Source organism: Dendrobates tinctorius, unplaced genomic scaffold (assembly GCF_039654945.1).
Source record: "Dendrobates tinctorius isolate UK_male_01 unplaced genomic scaffold, ASM3965494v1 ptg000019l, whole genome shotgun sequence".
NCBI classification, from domain to species: domain Eukaryota; kingdom Metazoa; phylum Chordata; class Amphibia; order Anura; family Dendrobatidae; genus Dendrobates; species Dendrobates tinctorius.
The window spans coordinates 11523272-11547154 of NW_027361687.1; positions in this window are offsets into that span (position 1 = coordinate 11523272).

A 23883-nucleotide genomic window follows, 5' to 3' on the forward strand; every position below is an offset into this window, starting at 1 on the left:
TCATTGGATGATGTCATAATCATTTTGTTGATGTCATAATCATTTGATGATGTCATAATCATTAGATGATGTCAGAATCATTTTGTTGATGTCATAATCATTTGGTTATGTCATAATCATTAGATGATATCATAATCATTTTGTTGATGTCATAATCATTTGATGATGTCATAATCATTTTGTTGATGTCATAATCATTTGATGATGTCATAATCATTTGATGTCATAATCATTGGATGATGTCATAATCATTTTGTTGATGTCATAATCATTTGATGATGTCATAATCATTAGATGATGTCATAATCATTTTTTTGATGTCATAATCATTTGATGATGTCATAATCATTTAATGATGTCATAATCATTTTGTTGATGTCATAATCATTTGATGATGTCATAATCATTTTGTTGATGTCATAATGATTTGATGATGTCATAATCATTTGATGTCATAATCATTGACTGATGTCATAATCATTTGATGATGTCATAATCATTTGATGTCATAATCATTTTGTTGATGTCATAATCATTTGATGATGTCATAATCATTTGATGTCATAATCATTGGATGATGTCATAATCATTTTATAGATGTCATAATCATTTGATGATGTCATAATCATTGAATGATGTCATAATCATTTTGTTGATGTCATAATCATTTGATGATGTCATAATCATTAGATGATGTCATAATCATTTTGTTGATGTCATAATCATTTGATGATGTCATAATCATTTTGTTGATGTCATAATCATTTGATGATGTCATAGTCATTTTGTTGATGTCATAATCATTTTGTTGATGTCATAATGATTTGATGATGTCATAATCATTTGATGTCATAATCATTGGATGATGACGTAATCATTTTGTTGATGTCATAATCATTTGATGATGCCATAATCATTTGATGATGTCATAATCATTTGATGATGTCATAATCATTTTGTTGATGTCATAATCATTTGATGATGTCATCATCATTTGATGATGTCATAATCATTTTGTTGATGTCATAATCATTTGATGATGTCATAATCATTTTGTTGATGTCACAATCATTTTGTTGATGTCATAATGATTTGATGATGTCATAATCATTTGATGTCATAATCGTTGGATGATGTCATAATCATTTGATGATGTCATAATCATTTGATGTCATAATCATTGGATGATGTCATAATCATTTTGTTGATGTCATAATCATTTGATGATGTCATAATCATTTTGTTGATGTCATAATCATTTGATGATGTCATAATCATTTGATGTCATAATCATTGGATGATGTCATAATCATTTTGTTGATGTCATAATCATTTGATGATGTCATAATCATTAGATGATGTCATAATCATTTTGTTGATGTCAGAATCATTTGATGATGTCATAATCATTTTGTTGATGTCAGAATCATTTGATGATGTCATAATCTTTTTGTTGATGTCATAATCATTTTGTTGATGTCATATGATTTCATGATGTCATAATCATTTGATGTCATAATCATTGGATGATGTCATAATCATTTTGTTGATGTCATAATCATTTGATGATGTCATAATCGTTAGATGATGTCAGAATCATTTTGTTGATGTCATAATCATTTGGTTATGTCATAATCATTAGATGATATCATAATAATTTTGTTGATGTCATAATCATTTGATGATGTCATAATCATTTTGTTGATGTCATAATCATTTGATGATATCATAATCATTTGATGTCACAATCATTGGATGATGTCATAATCATTTTGTTGATGTCATAATCATTTGATGATGTCATAATCATTAGATGATGTCATAATCATTTGATGTCATGATCATTGGATGATGACATAATCATTTTGTTGATGTCATAATCATTTGATGATGTCATAATCATTTTTTGATGTAATAATCATTTTGTTGATGTCATAATGATTTGATGATGTCATAATGATTTGAGGTCATAATCATTGGATGATGTCATAATCATTTTGTTATTGTCATAATCATTTGATGATGCCATAATCATTTGATGATGTCATGATCATTAGATGATGTCATAATCATTTTGTTGATGTCATAATCATTTGATGATGTCATAATCATTTTGTTGATGTCATAATCATTTGATGATGTCATCATCATTAGATAATGTCATAATCATTTTGTTGATGTCATAATCATTTGATGATGTCGTAATCATTTTGTTGATGTCATAATCATTTTGTTGATGTCATAATGATTTGATGATGTCATAATCATTTGATGTCATAATCATTGGATGATGTCATAATCATTTTGTTGATGTCATAATCATTTGATGATGTCATAATCATTTGATGTCATAATCATTGGATGATGTCATAATCATTTTGTTGATGTCATAATCATTTGATGATGTCATAATCATTAGATGATGCCATAATCATTTTGTTCATGTCATAATCATTTGATGATGTCATAATCATTTGATGTCATAATCATTGGATGATGTCATAATCATTTTGTTGATGTCATAAACATTTGATGATGTCATAATCATTAGATGATGTCATAATCATTTTGTTGATGTCATAATCATATGATGATGTCATAATCATTTTGTTGATGTCAGAATCATTTGATGATGTCATAATCATTTTGTTGATGTCAGAATCATTTGATGATGTCATAATCATTTTGTTGATGTCATAATAATTTTGTTGATGTCATATGATTTGATGATGTCATAATCATTTGATGTCATAATCATTGGATGATGTCATAATCATTTTGTTGATGTCATAATCATTTGATGATGTTATAATCATTAGATGATGTCATAATCATTTTGTTGATGTCATAATCATTTGATGATGTCATAATCATTTTGTTGATGTCATAATCATTTGATGATGTCATAATCATTTGATGTCATAATCATTGGATGATGTCATAATCATTTGATGATGTCATAATCATTTGATGTCACAATCATTGGATGATGACATAATCATTTTGTTGATGTCATAATCATTTGATGATGTCATAATCATTTTGTTGATGTGATAATCATTTTGTTGATGTCATAATGATTTGATGATATCATAATCATTTGATGTCATAATCATTGGATGATGTCATAATCATTTTGTTGATGTCATAATCATTTGATGATGCCATAAATATTTGATGATGTCATAATCATTAGATGATGTCATAATCATTTTGTTGATGTCATAATCATTTTGATGATGTAATAATCATTTGATGATGTCATCATCATTAGATGATGTCATAATCATTTTGTTGATGTCATAATCATTTGATGATGTCATAATCATTTTGTTGATGTCATAATCATTTTGTTGATGTCATAATGATTTGATGATGTCATAATCATTTGATGTCATAATCGTTGGATGATGTCATAATCATTTTGTTGATGTCATAATCATTTGATGTTGTCATAATCATTTGATGTCATAATCATTGGATGATGTCTTAATCATTTTGTTGATGTCATAATCATTTGATGATGTCATAATCATTTTGTTGATGTCATAATCATTTGATGATGTCATAATCATTTGATGTCATAATCATTGGATGATGTCATAATCATTTTGTTGATGTCATAATCATTTGATGATGTCATAATCATTAGATGATGTCATAATCATTTTTTGATGTCATAATCATTTGATGATGTCATAATCATTTAATGATGTCATAATCATTTTGTTGATGTCATAATCATTTGATGATGTCATAATCATTTTGTTGATGTCATAATGATTTGATGATGTCATAATCATTTGATGTCATAATCATTGGATGATGTCATAATCATTTTGTTGATGTCATAATCATTTGATGATGTCATAATCATTAGATGATGTCATAATCATTTTGTTGATGTCATAATCATTTTGTTGATGTCATAATCATTTGATGATGTCATAATCGTTTGATGTCATTATCATTTGATGATGTCATAATCATTTTGTTGATGTCATAATCATTTTGTTGATGTCATAATGATTTGATGATGTCATAACCATTTGATGTCATAATCATTGGATGATGTCATAATCATTTTGTTGATGTCATAATCATTTGATGATGTCATAATCATTTTGTTGATGTCATAATCATTTGATGTCATTATCATTTGATGATGTCATAATCATTTTGTTGATGTCATAATCATTTTGTTGATGTCATAATGATTTGATGATGTCATAACCATTTGATGTCATAATCATTGGATGATGTCATAATCATTTTGTTGATGTCATAATCATTTGATGATGTCATAATCATTTGATGTCATAATCATTGGATGATGTCATAATCATTTGATGATGTCATAATCATTTGATGTCATAATCATTTTGTTGATGTCATAATCATTTGATGATGTCATAATCATTTGATGTCATAATCATTGGATGATGTCATAATCATTTTGTAGATGTCATAATCATTTGATGATGTCATAATCATTTGATGATGTCATAATCATTTTGTTGATGTCATAATCATTTGATGATGTCATAATCATTTTGTTGATGTCATAATCATTTTGTTGATGTCATAATGATTTGATGATGTCATAATCATTTGATGTCATAATCATTGGATGATGTCATAATCATTTTGTTGATGTCATAATCATTTGATGATGCCATAATCATTTGATGATGTCATAATCATTAGATGATGTCATAATCATTTTGTTGATGTCATAATCATTTGATGATGTCATAATCATTTTGTTGATGTCATAATCATTTGATGATGTCATCATCATTAGATGATGTCATAATCATTTTGTTGATGTCATAATCATTTGATGATGTCATAATCATTTTGTTGATGTCATAATCATTTTGTTGATGTCATAATGATTTGATGATGTCATAATCATTTGATGTCATAATCGTTGGATGATGTCATAATCATTTGATGATGTCATAATCATTTGATGTCTTAATCATTGGATGATGTCATAATCATTTTGTTGATGTCATAATCATTTGATGATGTCAAAATCATTTTGTTGATGTCATAATCATTTGATGATGTCATAATCATTTGATGTCATAATCATTGGATGATGTCATAATCATTTTGTTGATGTCATAATCATTTGATGATGTCATAATCATTAGATGATGTCATAATCATTTTGTTGATGTCAGAATCATTTGATGATATCATAATCATTTTGTTGATGTCAGAATCATTTGATGATGTCATAATCATTTTTTTGATGTCATAATCATTTTGTTGATGTCATATGATTTCATGATGTCATAATCATTTGATGTCATAATCATTGGATGATGTCATAATCATTTTGTTGATGTCATAATCATTTGATGATGTCATAATCATTAGATGATGTCATAATCATTTTGTTGATGTCATAATCATTTGGTTATGTCATAATCATTAGATGATGTCATAATCATTTTGTTGATGTCATAATCATTTGATGATGTCATAATCATTTTGTTGATGTCATAATCATTAGATGATGTCATAATCATTTGATGTCATGATCATTGGATGATGACATAATCATTTTGTTGATGTCATAATCATTTGATGATGTCATAATCATTTTTTTGATGTCATAATCATTTTGTTGATGTCATAATGATTTGATGATGTCATAATGATTTGAGGTCATAATCATTGGATGATGTCATAATCATTTTGTTGATGTCATAATCATTTGATGATGCCATAATCATTTGATGATGTCATGATCATTAGATGATGTCATAATCATTTTGTTGATGTCATAATCATTTGATGATGTCATAATCATTTTGTTGATGTCATAATCATTTGATGATGTCATCATCATTAGATGATGTCATAATCATTTTGTTGATGTCATAATCATTTGATGATGTCGTAATCATTTTGTTGATGTCATAATCATTTTGTTGATGTCATAATGATTTGATGATGTCATAATCATTTGATGTCATAATCATTGGATGATGTCATAATCATTTTGTTGATGTCATAATCATTTGATGATGTCATAATCATTTGATGTCATAATCATTGGATGATGTCATAATCATTTTGTTGATGTCATAATCATTTGATGATGTCATAATCATTAGATGATGTCATAATCATTTTGTTCATGTCATAATCATTTGATGATGTCATAATCATTTGATGTCATAATCATTGGATGATGTCATAATCATTTTGTTGATGTCATAATCATTTGATGATGTCATAATCATTAGATGATGTCATAATCATTTTGTTGATGTCATAATCATTTGATGATGCCATGATCATTTGATGATGTCATAATCATTAGATGATGTCATAATCATTTTGTTGATGTCATAATCATTTGATGATGTCATAATCATTTTGTTGATGTCATAATCATTTGATGATGTCATCATCATTAGATGATGTCATAATCATTTTGTTGATGTCATAATCATTTGATGATGTCATAATCATTTTGTTGATGTCATAATCATTTTGTTGATGTCATAATGATTTGATGATGTCATAATCATTTGATGTCATAATCGTTGGATGATGTCATAATCATTTTGTTGATGTCATAATCATTTGATGAAGTCATAATCATTTGATGTCATAATCATTGGATGATGTCATAATCATTTTGTTGATGTCATAATCATTTGATGATGTCATAATCATTTTGTTGATGTCATAATCATTTGATGATGTCATAATTATTTGATGTCATAATCATTGGATGATGTCATAATCATTTTGTTGATGTCATAATCATTTGATGATGTCATAATCATTAGATGATGTCATAATCATTTTTTTGATGTCATAATCATTTGATGATGTCATAATCATTTAATGATGTCATAATCATTTTGTTGATGTCATAATCATTTGATGATGTCATAATCATTTTGTTGATGTCATAATCATTTGATGATGTCATCATCATTAGATGATGTCATAATCATTTTGTTGATGTCATAATCATTTGATGATGTCATAATCATTTTGTTGATGTCATAATCATTTTGTTGATGTCATAATGATTTGATGATGTCATAATCATTTGATGTCATAATCGTTGGATGATGTCATAATCATTTGATGATGTCATAATCATTTGATGTCTTAATCATTGGATGATGTCATAATCATTTTGTTGATGTCATAATCATTTGATGATGTCAAAATCATTTTGTTGATGTCATAATCATTTGATGATGTCATAATCATTTGATGTCATAATCATTGGATGATGTCATAATCATTTTGTTGATGTCATAATCATTTGATGATGTCATAATCATTAGATGATGTCATAATCATTTTGTTGATGTCAGAATCATTTGATGATATCATAATCATTTTGTTGATGTCAGAATCATTTGATGATGTCATAATCATTTTGTTGATGTCATAATCATTTTGTTGATGTCATATGATTTCATGATGTCATAATCATTTGATGTCATAATCATTGGATGATGTCATAATCATTTTGTTGATGTCATAATCATTTGATGATGTCATAATCATTAGATGATGTCATAATCATTTTGTTGATGTCATAATCATTTGGTTATGTCATAATCATTAGATGATGTCATAATCATTTTGTTGATGTCATAATCATTTGATGATGTCATAATCATTTTGTTGATGTCATAATCATTAGATGATGTCATAATCATTTGATGTCATGATCATTGGATGATGACATAATCATTTTGTTGATGTCATAATCATTTGATGATGTCATAATCATTTTTTTGATGTCATAATCATTTTGTTGATGTCATAATGATTTGATGATGTCATAATGATTTGAGGTCATAATCATTGGATGATGTCATAATCATTTTGTTGATGTCATAATCATTTGATGATGCCATAATCATTTGATGATGTCATGATCATTAGATGATGTCATAATCATTTTGTTGATGTCATAATCATTTGATGATGTCATAATCATTTTGTTGATGTCATAATCATTTGATGATGTCATCATCATTAGATGATGTCATAATCATTTTGTTGATGTCATAATCATTTGATGATGTCGTAATCATTTTGTTGATGTCATAATCATTTTGTTGATGTCATAATGATTTGATGATGTCATAATCATTTGATGTCATAATCATTGGATGATGTCATAATCATTTTGTTGATGTCATAATCATTTGATGATGTCATAATCATTTGATGTCATAATCATTGGATGATGTCATAATCATTTTGTTGATGTCATAATCATTTGATGATGTCATAATCATTAGATGATGTCATAATCATTTTGTTCATGTCATAATCATTTGATGATGTCATAATCATTTGATGTCATAATCATTGGATGATGTCATAATCATTTTGTTGATGTCATAATCATTTGATGATGTCATAATCATTAGATGATGTCATAATCATTTTGTTGATGTCATAATCATTTGATGATGCCATGATCATTTGATGATGTCATAATCATTAGATGATGTCATAATCATTTTGTTGATGTCATAATCATTTGATGATGTCATAATCATTTTGTTGATGTCATAATCATTTGATGATGTCATCATCATTAGATGATGTCATAATCATTTTGTTGATGTCATAATCATTTGATGATGTCATAATCATTTTGTTGATGTCATAATCATTTTGTTGATGTCATAATGATTTGATGATGTCATAATCATTTGATGTCATAATCGTTGGATGATGTCATAATCATTTTGTTGATGTCATAATCATTTGATGAAGTCATAATCATTTGATGTCATAATCATTGGATGATGTCATAATCATTTTGTTGATGTCATAATCATTTGATGATGTCATAATCATTAGATGATGTCATAATCATTTTTTTGATGTCATAATCATTTGATGATGTCATAATCATTTTGTTGATGTCATAATGATTTGATGATGTCATAATCATTTGATGTCATAATCATTGGATGATGTCATAATCATTTTGCAGATGTCATAATCATTTGATGATGTCATAATCATTGGATGATGTCATAATCATTTTGTTGATGTCATAATCATTTGATGATGTCATAATCATTTTGTTGATGTCATAATCATTTTGTTGATGTCATAATCATTTGATGATGCCATAATCATTTGATGATGTCATAATCATTAGATGATGTCATAATCATTTTGTTGATGTCATAATCATTTGATGATGTCATAATCATTTTGTTGATGTCATAATCATTTGATGATGTCATCATCATTAGATGATGTCATAATCATTTTGTTGATGTCATAATCATTTGATGATGTCATAATCATTTTGTTGATGTCATAATCATTTTGTTGATGTCATAATGATTTGATGATGTCATAATCATTTGATGTCATAATCGTTGGATGATGTCATAATCATTTGATGATGTCATAATCATTTGATGTCATAATCATTGGATGATGTCATAATCATTTTGTTGATGTCATAATCATTTGATGATGTCATAATCATTTTGTTGATGTCATAATCATTTGATGATGTCATAATCATTTGATGTCATAATCATTGGATGATGTCATAATCATTTTGTTGATGTCATAATCATTTGATGATGTCATAATCATTAGATGATGTCATAATCATTTTGTTGATGTCAGAATCATTTGATGATGTCATAATCATTTTGTTGATGTCAGAATCATTTGATGATGTCATAATCATTTTGTTGATGTAAGAATCATTTTGTTGATGTCATATGATTTCATGATGTCATAATCATTTGATGTCATAATCATTGGATGATGTCATAATCATTTTGTTGATGTCATAATCATTTGATGATGTCATAATCATTAGATGATGTCATAATCATTTTGTTGATGTCATAATCATTTGGTTATGTCATAATCATTAGATGATGTCATAATCATTTTGTTGATGTCATAATCATTTGATGATGTCATAATCATTAGATTATGTCATAATCATTTGATGTCACAATCATTGGATGATGACATAATCATTTTGTTGATGTCATAATCATTTGATGATGTCATAATCATTTTTTGATGTAATAATCATTTTGTTGATATCATAATGATTTGATGATGTCATAATGATTTGAGGTCATAATCATTGGATGATGTCATAATCATTTTGTTGATGTCATAATCATTTGATGATGCCATAATCATTTGATGATGTCATGATCATTAGATGATGTCATAATCATTTTGTTGATGTCATAATCATTTGATGATGTCATAATCATTTTGTTGATGTCATAATCATTTGATGATGTCATCATCTTTAGATGATGTCATAATCATTTTGTTGATGTCATAATCATTTGATGATGTCGTAATCATTTTGTTGATGTCATAATCATTTTGTTGATGTCATAATGATTTGATGATGTCATAATCATCTGATGTCATAATCATTGGATGATGTCATAATCATTTTGTTGATGTCATAATCATTTGATGATGTCATAATCATTTGATGTCATAATCATTGGATGATGTCATAATCATTTTGTTGATGTCATAATCATTTGATGATGTCATAATCATTAGATGATGTCATAATCATTTTGTTGATGTCATAATCATTTGATGATGTCATAATCATTTGATGTCATAATCATTGGATGATGTCATAATCATTTTGTTGATGTCATAATCATTTGATGATGTCATAATCATTAGATGATGTCATAATCATTTTGTTGATGTCATAATCATTTGATGATGTCATAATCATTTTGTTGATGTCATAATCATTTGATGATGTCATAATCATTTGATGTCATAATCATTGGATGATGTCATAATCATTTTGTTGATGTCATAATCATTTGATGATGTCATAATCATTAGATGATGTCATAATCATTTTGTTGATGTCATAATCATTTGATGATGCCATAATCATTTGATGATGTCATAATCATTGGATGATGTCATAATAATTTTGTTGATGTCATAATCATTTGATGATGTCATAATCATTGGATGATGTCATAATCATTTTGTTGATGTCATAATCATTTGATGATGTCATAATCATTTTGTTGATGTCAGAATCATTTGATGATGTCATAATCATTTGATGATGTCATAATCATTGGATGATGTCATAATAATTTTGTTGATGTCATAATCATTTGATGATGTCATAATCATTAGATGATGTCATAATCATTTTGTTGATGTCATAATCATTTGATGATGTCATAATCATTTTGTTGATGTCATAATGATTTGATGATGTCATAATCATGTGATGTCATAATCACTGGATGATGTCATAATCATTTGATGACGTCATAATCATTTGATGTCATAATCATTTTGTTGATGTCATAATCATTTGATGATGTCATAATCATTTGATGTCATGATCGTTGGATGATGTCATAATCATTTTGTTGATGTCTTAATCATTTGATGATGTCATAATCATTTGATGTCATAATCATTGGATGATGTCATAATCATTTTGTTGATGTCATATGATTTCATGATGTCATAATCATTTGATGGCATAATCATTGGATGATGTCATAATCATTTTGTTGATGTCATAATCATTTGATGATGTCATTATCATTAGATGATGTCATAATCATTTTGTTGATGTCATAATCATTTGGTTATGTCATAATCATTAGATGATGTCATAATCATTTTGTTGATGTCATAATCATTTGATGATGTCATAATCATTTTGTTGATGTCATAATCATTTGATGATATCATAATCATTTGATGTCACAATCATTGGATGATGTCATAATCATTTTGTTGATGTCATAATCATTTGATGATGTCATAATCATTTTGTTGATGTCATAATCATTTGATGATGTCATAATCATTGGATGATGTCATAATAATTTTGTTGATGTCATAATCATTTGATGATGTCATAATCATTAGATGATGTCATAATCATTTTGTTGATGTCATAATCATTTGATGATGTCATAATCATTTTGTTGATGTCATAATCATTTGATGATGTCATAATCATTAGATGATGTCATAATCATTTTGTTGATGTCATAATCATTTGATGATGTCATAATCATTTTGTTGATGTCATAATGATTTGATGATGTCATAATCATGTGATGTCATAATCATTGGATGATGTCATAATCATTTGATGATGTCATAATCATTTGATGTCATAATCATTTTGTTGATGTCATAATCATTTGATGATGTCATAATCATTTGATGTCATAATCGTTGGATGATGTCATAATCATTTTGTTGATGTCATAATAATTTGATGATGTCATAATCATTTGATGATGTCATAATCATTAGATGATGTCATAATCATTTTGTTGATGTCATAATCATTTGATGATGTCATAATCATTTTGTTGATGTCAGAATCATTTGATGATGTCATAATCATTTGATGATGTCATAATCATTGGATGATGTCATAATAATTTTGTTGATGTCATAATCATTTGATGATGTCATAATCATTAGATGAAGTCATAATCATTTTGTTGATGTCATAATCATTTGATGATGTCAGAATCATTTGATGATGTCATAATCATTTGATGATGTCATAATCATTTGATGATGTCATAATCATTGGATGATGTCATAATCATTGGATGATGTCATAATAATTTTGTTGATGTCATAATCATTTGATGATGTCATAATCATTAGATGATGTCATAATCATTTTGTTGATGTCATAATCATTTGGTTATGTCATAATCATTAGATGATGTCATAATCATTTTGTTGATGTCAGAATCATTTGATGATGTCATAATCATTTGATGATGTCATAATCATTGGATGATGTCATAATCATTTTGTTGATGTCATAATGATTTGATGATGTCATAATCATTTGATGTCATAATCATTGGATGATGTCATAATCATTTGATGATGTCATAATCATTTGATGTCATAATCATTTTGTTGATGTCATAATCATTTGATGATGTCATAATCATTTGATGTCATAATCGTTGGATGATGTCATAATCATTTTGTTGATTTCATAATCATTTGATGATGTCATAATCATTTGATGTCATAATCATTGGATAATGTCATAATCATTTTGTTGATGTCATAATCATTTGATGATGTCATAATCATTTTGTTGATGTCATAATCATTTGATGATGTCATAATCATTTGATGTCATAATCATTTTGTTGATGTCATAAGGATTTGATGATGTCATAATCATTTGATGTCATAATCATTGGATGATGTCATAATCATTTGATGATGTCATAATCATTTGATGTCATAATCATTTTGTTGATGTCATAATCATTTGATGATGTCATAATCATTTGATGTCATAATCATTGGATGATGTCATAATCATTTTGTTGATGTCATATGATTTCATGATGTCATAATCATTTGATGTCATAATCATTGGATGATGTCATAATCATTTTGTTGATGTCATAATCATTTGATGATGTCATAATCATTAGATGATGTCATAATCATTTTGTTGATGTCATAATCATTAGATGATGTCATAATAATTTTGTTGATGTCATAATCATTTGATGATGTCATAATCATTTTGTTGATGTCATAATCATTTGATGATATCATAATCATTTGATGTCACAATCATTGGATGATGTCATAATCATTTTGTTGATGTCATAATCATTTGATGATGTCATAATCATTAGATGAGTTCATAATCATTTGATGATGTCATAATAATTTTGTTGATGTCATAATCATTTGATGATGTCATAATCATTGGATGATGTCATAATAATTTTGTTGATGTCATAATCATTTGATGATGTCATAATCATTAGATGATGTCATAATCATTTTGTTGATGTCATAATCATTTGATGATGTCATAATCATTTTGTTGATGTCATAATCATTTGATGATGTCATAATCATTAGATGATGTCATAATCATTTTGTTGATGTCATAATCATTTGATGATGTCATAATCATTTTGTTGATGTCATAATGATTTGATGATGTCATAATCATTTGATGTCATAATCATTGGATGATGTCATAATCATTTGATGATGTCATAATCATTTGATGTCATAATCATTTTGTTGATGTCATAATGATTTGATGATGTCATAATCATTTGATGTCATAATCATTGGATGATGTCATAATCATTTGATGATGTCATAATCATTTGATGTCATAATCATTTTGTTGATGTCATAATCATTGGATGATGTCATAATAATTTTGTTGATGTCATAATCATTTGATGATGTCATAATCATTAGATGATGTCATAATCATTTTGTTGATGTCATAATCATTTGATGATGTCATAATCATTTTGTAGATGTCATAATCATTTGATGATGTCATAATCATTAGATGATGTCATAATCATTTTGTTGATGTCATAATCATTTGGTTATGTCATAATCATTAGATGATGTCATAATCATTTTGTTGATGTCATAATCATTTGATGATGTCATAATCATTAGATGATGTCATAATGATTTGATGATGTCATAATCATTTGATGTCATAATCATTGGATGATGTCATAATCATTTGATGATGTCATAATCATTTGATGTCATAATCATTTTGTTGATGTCATAATCATTTGATGATGTCATAATCATTTGATGTCATAATCGTTGGATGATGTCATAATCATTTGATGTCATAATCATTTGATGATGTCATAATCATTTGATGTCATAATCATTGGATGATGTCATAATCATTTTGTTGATGTCATAATCATTTGATGATGTCATAATCATTTTGTTGATGTCATAATCATTTGATGATGTCATAATCATTTGATGTCATAATCATTTTGTTGATGTCATAATGATTTGATGATGTCATAATCATTTGATGTCATAATCGTTGGATGATGTCATAATCATTTTGTTGATGTCATAATCATTTGATGATGTCATAATCATTTGATGTCATAATCATTGGATGATGTCATAATCATTTTGTTGATGTCATATGATTTCATGATGTCATAATCATTTGATGTCATAATCATTTGATGTCATAATCATTTTGTTGATGTCATAATGATTTGATGATGTCATAATCATTTGATGTCATAATCGTTGGATGATGTCATAATCATTTTGTTGATGTCATAATCATTTGATGATGTCATAATCATTTGATGTCATAATCATTGGATGATGTCATAATCATTTTGTTGATGTCATATGATTTCATGATGTCATAATCATTTGATGTCATAATCATTGGATGATGTCATAATCATTTTGTTGATGTCATAATCATTTGATGATGTCATAATCATTAGATGATGTCATAATCATTTTGTTGATGTCATAATCATTTGGTTATGTCATAATCATTAGATGATGTCATAATCATTTTGTTGATGTCATAATCATTTGATGATGTCAACATCATTTTGTTGATGTCATAATCATTTGATGATATCATAATCATTTGATGTCACAATCATTGGATGATGTCATAATCATTTTGTTGATGTCATAATCATTTGATGATGTCATAATCATTAGATGATGTCATAATCATTTGATGATGTCATAATCATTTTGTTGATGTCATAATCATTTGATGATGTCATAATCATTTTGTTGATGTCATAATCATTTGATGATGTCATAATCATTAGATGATGTCATAATCATTTTGTTGATGTCATAATCATTTGATGATGTCATAATCATTTTGTTGATGTCATAATCATTTGATGATGTCATAATCATTTGATGATGTCATAATCATTTGATGATGTCATAATCATTAGATGATGTCATAATCATTTTGTTGATGTCATAATCATTTGATGATGTCATAATCATTTTGTTGATGTCATAATCATTTGATGATGTCATAATCATTAGATGATGTAATAATCATTTTGTTGATGTCATAATCATTTGTTGATGTCATAATCATTTTGTTGATGTCATAATGATTTGATGATGTCATAATCATTTGATGTCATAATCATTGGATGATATCATAATCATTTGATGATGTCATAATCATTTGATGTCATAATCATTTTGTTGATGTCATAATCATTTGATGATGTCATAATCATTTGATGCCATAATCGTTGGATGATGTCATAATCATTTTGTTGATGTCATAATCATTTGATGATGTCATAATCATTTGATGTCATAATCATTGGATGATGTCATAATCATTTTGTTGATGTCATAATCATTTGATGATGTCATAATCATTTTGTTGATGTCATAATCATTTGATGATGTCATAATCATTTGATGTCATAATCATTTTGTTGATGTCATAATGATTTGATGATGTCATAATCATTTGATGTCATAATCGTTGGATGATGTCATAATCATTTTGTTGATGTCATAATCATTTGATGATGTCATAATCATTTGATGTCATAATCATTGGATGATGTCATAATCATTTTGTTGATGTCATATGATTTCATGATGTCATAATCATTTGATGTCATAATCATTGGATGATGTCATAATCATATTGTTGATGTCATAATCATTTGATGATGTCATAATCATTAGATGATGTCATAATCATTTTGTTGATGTCATAATCATTTGGTTATGTCATAATCATTAGATGATGTCATAATCATTTTGTTGATGTCATAATCATTTGATGATGTCATAATCATTTTGTTGATGTCATAATCATTTGATGATATCATAATCATTTGATGTCACAATCATTGGATGATGTCATAATAATTTTGTTGATGTCATAATCATTTGATGATGTCATAATCATTAGATGAAGTCATAATCATTTTGTTGATGTCATAATCATTTGATGATGTCAGAATCATTTGATGATGTCATAATCATTTGATGATGTCATAATCATTTGATGATGTCATAATCATTGGATGATGTCATAATCATTGGATGATGTCATAATAATTTTGTTGATGTCATAATCATTTGATGATGTCATAATCATTAGATGATGTCATAATCATTTTGTTGATGTCATAATCATTTGGTTATGTCATAATCATTAGATGATGTCATAATCATTTTGTTGATGTCATAAGGATTTGATGATGTCATAATCATTTGATGTCATAATCATTGGATGATGTCATAATCATTTGATGATGTCATAATCATTTGATGTCATAATCATTTTGTTGATGTCATAATCATTTGATGATGTCATAATCATTTGATGTCATAATCATTGGATGATGTCATAATCATTTTGTTGATGTCATATGATTTCATGATGTCATAATCATTTGATGTCATAATCATTGGATGATGTCATAATCATTTTGTTGATGTCATAATCATTTGATGATGTCATAATCATTAGATGATGTCATAATCATTTTGTTGATGTCATAATCATTAGATGATGTCATAATAATTTTGTTGATTTCATAATCATTTGATGATGTCATAATCATTTTGTTGATGTCATAATCATTTGATGATATCATAATCATTTGATGTCACAATCATTGGATGATGTCATAATCATTTTGTTGATGTCATAATCATTTGATGATGTCATAATCATTAGATGAGTTCATAATCATTTGATGATGTCATAATAATTTTGTTGATGTCATAATCATTTGATGATGTCATAATCATTTGATGTCATAATCGTTGGATGATGTCATAATCATTTGATGATGTCATAATCATTTGATGTCATAATCATTGGATGATGTCATAATCATTTTGTTGATGTCATAATCATTTGATGATGTCATAATCATTTTGTTGATGTCATAATCATTTGATGATGTCATAATCATTTGATGTCATAATCATTGGATGATGTCATAATCATTTTGTTGATGTCATAATCATTTGATGATGTCATAATCATTAGATGATGTCATAATCATTTTGTTGATGTCAGAATCATTTGATGATGTCATAATCATTTTGTTGATGTCAGAATCATTTGATGATGTCATAATCATTTTGTTGATGTAAGAATCATTTTGTTGATGTCATATGATTTCATGATGTCATAATCATTTGATGTCATAATCATTGGATGATGTCATAATCATTTTGTTGATGTCATAATCATTTGATGATGTCATAATCATTAGATGATGTCATAATCATTTTGTTGATGTCATAATCATTTGGTTATGTCATAATCATTAGATGATGTCATAATCATTTTGTTGATGTCATAATCATTTGATGATGTCATAATCATTAGATTATGTCATAATCATTTGATGTCACAATCATTGGATGATGACATAATCATTTTGTTGATGTCATAATCATTTGATGATGTCATAATCATTTTTTGATGTAATAATCATTTTGTTGATATCATAATGATTTGATGATGTCATAATGATTTGAGGTCATAATCATTGGATGATGTCATAATCATTTTGTTGATGTCATAATCATTTGATGATGCCATAATCATTTGATGATGTCATGATCATTAGATGATGTCGTAATCATTTTGTTGATGTCATAATCATTTTGTTGATGTCATAATGATTTGATGATGTCATAATCATCTGATGTCATAATCATTGGATGATGTCATAATCATTTTGTTGATGTCATAATCATTTGATGATGTCATAATCATTTGATGTCATAATCATTGGATGATGTCATAATCATTTTGTTGATGTCATAATCATTTGATGATGTCATAATCATTAGATGATGTCATAATCATTTTGTTGATGTCATAATCATTTGATGATGTCATAATCATTTGATGTCATAATCATTGGATGATGTCATAATCATTTTGTTGATGTCATAATCATTTGATGATGTCATAATCATTAGATGATGTCATAATCATTTTGTTGATGTCATAATCATTTGATGATGTCATAATCATTTTGTTGATGTCATAATCATTTGATGATGTCATAATCATTTGATGTCATAATCATTGGATGATGTCATAATCATTTTGTTGATGTCATAATCATTTGATGATGTCATAATCATTAGATGATGTCATAATCATTTTGTTGATGTCATAATCATTTGATGATGCCATAATCATTTGATGATGTCATAATCATTGGATGATGTCATAATAATTTTGTTGATGTCATAATCATTTGATGATGTCATAATCATTGGATGATGTCATAATCATTTTGTTGATGTCATAATCATTTGATGATGTCATAATCATTTTGTTGATGTCAGAATCATTTGATGATGTCATAATCATTTGATGATGTCATAATCATTTGATGATGTCATAATCATTGGATGATGTCATAATAATTTTGTTGATGTCATAATCATTTGATGATGTCATAATCATTAGATGATGTCATAATCATTTTGTTGATGTCATAATCATTTGATGATGTCATAATCATTTTGTTGATGTCATAATGATTTGATGATGTCATAATCATGTGATGTCATAATCACTGGATGATGTCATAATCATTTGATGACGTCATAATCATTTGATGTCATAATCATTTTGTTGATGTCATAATCATTTGATGATGTCATAATCATTTGATGTCATAATCATTGGATGATGTCATAATCATTTGATGATGTCATAATCATTTGATGTCATAATCATTTTGTTGATGTCATAATGATTTGATGATGTCATAATCATTTGATGTCATAATCATTGGATGATGTCATAATCATTTGATGATGTCATAATCATTTGATGTCATAATCATTTTGTTGATGTCATAATCATTGGATGATGTCATAATAATTTTGTTGATGTCATAATCATTTGATGATGTCATAATCATTTTGTTGATGTCATAATCATTTGATGATGTCATAATCATTTTGTAGATGTCATAATCATTTGATGATGTCATAATCATTAGATGATGTCATAATCATTTTGTTGATGTCATAATCATTTGGTTATGTCATAATCATTAGATGATGTCATAATCATTTTGTTGATGTCATAATCATTTGATGATGTCATAATCATTAGATGATGTCATAATGATTTGATGATGTCATAATCATTTGATGTCATAATCATTGGATGATGTCATAATCATTTGATGATGTCATAATCATTTGATGTCATAATCATTTTGTTGATGTCATAATCATTTGATGATGTCATAATCATTTGATGTCATAATCGTTGGATGATGTCATAATCATTTGATGTCATAATCATTTGATGATGTCATAATCATTTGATGTCATAATCATTGGATGATGTCATAATCATTTTGTTGATGTCATAATCATTTGATGATGTCATAATCATTTTGTTGATGTCATAATCATTTGATGATGTCATAATCATTTGATGTCATAATCATTTTGTTGATGTCATAATGATTTGATGATGTCATAATCATTTGATGTCATAATCGTTGGATGATGTCATAATCATTTTGTTGATGTCATAATCATTTGATGATGTCATAATCATTTGATGTCATAATCATTGGATGATGTCATAATCATTTTGTTGATGTCATATGATTTCATGATGTCATAATCATTTGATGTCATAATCATTTGATGTCATAATCATTTTGTTGATGTCATAATGATTTGATGATGTCATAATCATTTGATGTCATAATCATTTGATGATGTCATAATCATTTTGTTGATGTCATAATCATTTGATGATGTCATAATCATTTGATGTCATAATCATTTTGTTGATGTCATAATGATTTGATGATGTCATAATCATTTGATGTCATAATCGTTGGATGATGTCATAATCATTTTGTTGATGTCATAATCATTTGATGATGTCATAATCATTTGATGTCATAATCATTGGATGATGTCATAATCATTTTGTTGATGTCATATGATTTCATGATGTCATAATCATTTGATGTCATAATCATTGGATGATGTCATAATCATATTGTTGATGTCATAATCATTTGATGATGTCATAATCATTAGATGATGTCATAATCATTTTGTTGATGTCATAATCATTTGGTTATGTCATAATCATTAGATGATGTCATAATCATTTTGTTGATGTCATAATCATTTGATGATGTCATAATCATTTTGTTGATGTCATAATCATTTGATGATATCATAATCATTTGATGTCACAATCATTGGATGATGTCATAATCATTTTGTTGATGTCATAATCATTTGATGATGTCATAATCATTAGATGATGTCATAATCATTTGATGATGTCATAATCATTTTGTTGATGTCATAATCATTTGATGATGTCATAATCATTGGATGATGTCATAATAATTTTGTTGATGTCATAATCATTTGATGATGTCATAATCATTGGATGATGTCATAATCATTTTGTTGATGTCATAATCATTTGATGATGTCATAATCATTAGATGATGTCATAATCATTTTGTTGATGTCATAATCATTTGATGATGTCATAATCATTTTGTTGATGTCATAATCATTTGATGATGTCATAATCATTTGATGTCATAATCATTGGATGATGTCATAATCATTTTGTTGATGTCATAATCATTTGATGATGTCATAATCATTAGATGATGTCATAATCATTTTGTTGATGTCATAATCATTTGATGATGCCATAATCATTTGATGATGTCATAATCATTGGATGATGTCATAATAATTTTGTTGATGTCATAATCATTTGATGATGTCATAATCATTGGATGATGTCATAATCATTTTGTTGATGTCATAATCATTTGATGATGTCATAATCATTTTGTTGATGTCAGAATCATTTGATGATGTCATAATCATTTGATGATGTCATAATCATTTGATGATGTCATAATCATTGGATGATGTCATAATAATTTTGTTGATGTCATAATCATTTGATGATGTCATAATCATTAGATGATGTCATAATCATTTTGTTGATGTCATAATCATTTGATGATGTCATAATCATTTTGTTGATGTCATAATGATTTGATGATGTCATAATCATGTGATGTCATAATCACTGGATGATGTCATAATCATTTGATGACGTCATAATCATTTGATGTCATAATCATTTTGTTGATGTCATAATCATTTGATGATGTCATAATCATTTGATGTCATAATCATTGGATGATGTCATAATCATTTGATGATGTCATAATCATTTGATGTCATAATCATTTTGTTGATGTCATAATGATTTGATGATGTCATAATCATTTGATGTCATAATCATTGGATGATGTCATAATCATTTGATGATGTCATAATCATTTGATGTCATAATCATTTTGTTGATGTCATAATCATTGGATGATGTCATAATAATTTTGTTGATGTCATAATCATTTGATGATGTCATAATCATTTTGTTGATGTCATAATCATTTGATGATGTCATAATCATTTTGTAGATGTCATAATCATTTGATGATGTCATAATCATTAGATGATGTCATAATCATTTTGTTGATGTCATAATCATTTGGTTATGTCATAATCATTAGATGATGTCATAATCATTTTGTTGATGTCATAATCATTTGATGATGTCATAATCATTAGATGATGTCATAATGATTTGATGATGTCATAATCATTTGATGTCATAATCATTGGATGATGTCATAATCATTTGATGATGTCATAATCATTTGATGTCATAATCATTTTGTTGATGTCATAATCATTTGATGATGTCATAATCATTTGATGTCATAATCGTTGGATGATGTCATAATCATTTGATGTCATAATCATTTGATGATGTCATAATCATTTGATGTCATAATCATTGGATGATGTCATAATCATTTTGTTGATGTCATAATCATTTGATGATGTCATAATCATTTTGTTGATGTCATAATCATTTGATGATGTCATAATCATTTGATGTCATAATCATTTTGTTGATGTCATAATGATTTGATGATGTCATAATCATTTGATGTCATAATCGTTGGATGATGTCATAATCATTTTGTTGATGTCATAATCATTTGATGATGTCATAATCATTTGATGTCATAATCATTGGATGATGTCATAATCATTTTGTTGATGTCATATGATTTCATGATGTCATAATCATTTGATGTCATAATCATTTGATGTCATAATCATTTTGTTGATGTCATAATGATTTGATGATGTCATAATCATTTGATGTCATAATCATTTGATGATGTCATAATCATTTTGTTGATGTCATAATCATTTGATGATGTCATAATCATTTGATGTCATAATCATTTTGTTGATGTCATAATGATTTGATGATGTCATAATCATTTGATGTCATAATCGTTGGATGATGTCATAATCATTTTGTTGATGTCATAATCATTTGATGATGTCATAATCATTTGATGTCATAATCATTGGATGATGTCATAATCATTTTGTTGATGTCATATGATTTCATGATGTCATAATCATTTGATGTCATAATCATTGGATGATGTCATAATCATATTGTTGATGTCATAATCATTTGATGATGTCATAATCATTAGATGATGTCATAATCATTTTGTTGATGTCATAATCATTTGGTTATGTCATAATCATTAGATGATGTCATAATCATTTTGTTGATGTCATAATCATTTGATGATGTCATAATCATTTTGTTGATGTCATAATCATTTGATGATATCATAATCATTTGATGTCACAATCATTGGATGATGTCATAATCATTTTGTTGATGTCATAATCATTTGATGATGTCATAATCATTAGATGATGTCATAATCATTTGATGATGTCATAATCATTTTGTTGATGTCATAATCATTTGATGATGTCATAATCATTGGATGATGTCATAATAATTTTGTTGATGTCATAATCATTTGATGATGTCATAATCATTAGATGATGTCATAATCATTT